This window comes from Colobus angolensis, unplaced genomic scaffold (genome assembly GCF_000951035.1).
Source record: "Colobus angolensis palliatus isolate OR3802 unplaced genomic scaffold, Cang.pa_1.0 Scaffold84, whole genome shotgun sequence".
NCBI classification, from domain to species: Eukaryota; Metazoa; Chordata; class Mammalia; order Primates; family Cercopithecidae; genus Colobus; species Colobus angolensis.
The window spans coordinates 142,242-144,033 of record NW_012122265.1 but is presented as its reverse complement, the minus strand read 5'-3'; the positions used below and the strand labels follow the sequence as shown (position 1 = coordinate 144,033).

The window sequence follows — 1,792 nt, the reverse complement described above, 5'->3', positions numbered from 1 at the left end:
GCGCGGCTCCGGGTCTGGCGCGGGTGAGGGTGGGGAGGGGGAGTAGATCCAGACCTGGAGTCGGGGGTGGACGAAGGGCGGGGCGCGCGTGGCCACCCCAGCTCCTCCCGCGGCTGCCCACGGGGCACCCCAGACGCCCACACCGGAGACCGAACCGGGGAAGGGAGCTGCAACCAGGTCGGGGCGGGGTGTCTGTCCAGGGGGCAGACCCGGGTGGAGGTAACTTCCATGAGGGCAGCTCCACTGCTGCGCTGCCCCCGCCGCGGGGGAGCAGGGACGATACCCGCTGGACTGGAGGCGGCAGTCGCCACGAAGCAGCACCTGGGTCACCCAGGAGGGGCTACGAGGCCCGGGGCTCCTTCAGCTGCTCCCCTGGGCACAAAGCCCCCTCCCTCCCGCAGGGCCTGAGCTGCCCACATCTGCAGCACTGGCTGCTCCAGACAGCTCGGTGCTCCCTCCACCCCGAGGATCTAAAGCCAGGTCCCCAGGAGCACAGAACAGGGCCTGGGAGCAGCTGGGGAGCCGGTGCCACCTTGCCCCTTCCTGGCCCTGCTGGGGGCTCCAGCCCTTCCGTCTGTCCTGAGCCGACAGCCTGGATTGCTGACAGGCCAAGAGCGTGTCCTTGGGCCCAGGATGTCCCGGACTCAGCACTGACCTTCCCGAAAAGAGCCCACCTTGAGTCAGAGCTGAGACTTCCAGGACACAGGAACTCCTCCCAGGGTCCTGGGTCCAGCTGCTGCCCACAGCAGGAGGCCCGAAACCAGAAGGCCTGAGCACTTGTCCCGTCCCCAAGAGCTGCAGAGGCCGGAAGGAGCAGTGCAGGGGCTGACCACACTGCTCATGAAAGGAGGGGCCAGGTGGGCGTCCTGGGTCGAGTAGGGGCTCAGAAAGCTGTGAAACCCCCATCTCCTGCATCGGCTCTTCCTTAGGTCCTAGATGAGTAGTATTGAAGATATATGCCTGAAGTATTCCTAACACCAGGATTTGTTTATGTGTTTTCTTCCCCAAGAAAGCTATAAACAGCGAAAATTCTGCTGTAAGCTTCCTTGTGTTCTCTCTCCCTCTTCCTTTCCCCTCCCCAAAAACTAAAAGGAATGTTAAAAACCCCTTTTCTGTGACCAGCAGACCTTATCTATGCTCCCAATTCCAATTCCTTGTGAACATACTTCGTAAAGTCCTGTGAGATCCTGTCTCCTTTGCTATGCGCTGCAAGGTCATAAAATAGATACAATTAGATAAAACGTAAGTTGCAATTCCGGTTTTCCTCAAAATCTAAGACACTTCACAAAATAATTTACTGCCTTTGTTTCTTGCTCTGGTAATATCTTCCCGCCGCATGTATTTCCCGCCTTAAAGAGTTTAAAAGGCAATCACCCAAAACCAGCAGAGGCTACCCGCTTGGGACCCCTTCCACGCTGTGGAATCTTTGTACTGTCATTCTGCTCAATAAAGCCTACAGTTTCTTTTTCTCTTGGTCCGTGTCTCCATCACTTGTTGCGGGCAGCCGACACACCAGGTCTTTGGTGGTGTGGCTAAGGCAAGAACCTTTGGCATTACATTTAATCTTAGAACCAGCAGGACCCCTCCCCAGGTGAAGTCGCAGCAGCACCAGAAACATGTACACTTTATTGAATGCCATTGTAGAAAAGTGTGTGAGGATAAAGGGCTGATACAGGACTCAGCTCCGGGGGCAGGACCAGGAATGGAAGGTGGAGCACGTGGGATACATGTTATAGGCAGAGCTCCTGGCCTGAATGATGTCTCCTGATCTATCGATGGGCTTGGTAGATCA

At 56.8% G+C, this 1,792-nt stretch overlaps 1 pseudogene across 1 annotated transcript in view; it reads right to left on the bottom strand.

Annotated features, from left to right (window-relative positions):
• Window positions 1–6: 6 nt before the first annotated feature.
• The window catches only part of LOC105503271, a 9,450-nt pseudogene continuing 7,664 nt past the window's right edge, over window positions 7–1,792 (bottom strand). The window contains exons 3-4 of the transcript XR_001000458.1: window positions 1,573–1,780; window positions 7–866 (exon numbers count right to left, since the gene is read on the bottom strand). The product of XR_001000458.1 is annotated as an uncharacterized LOC105503271 (transcript). The remainder of the gene's footprint in view (window positions 867–1,572; window positions 1,781–1,792) is intronic.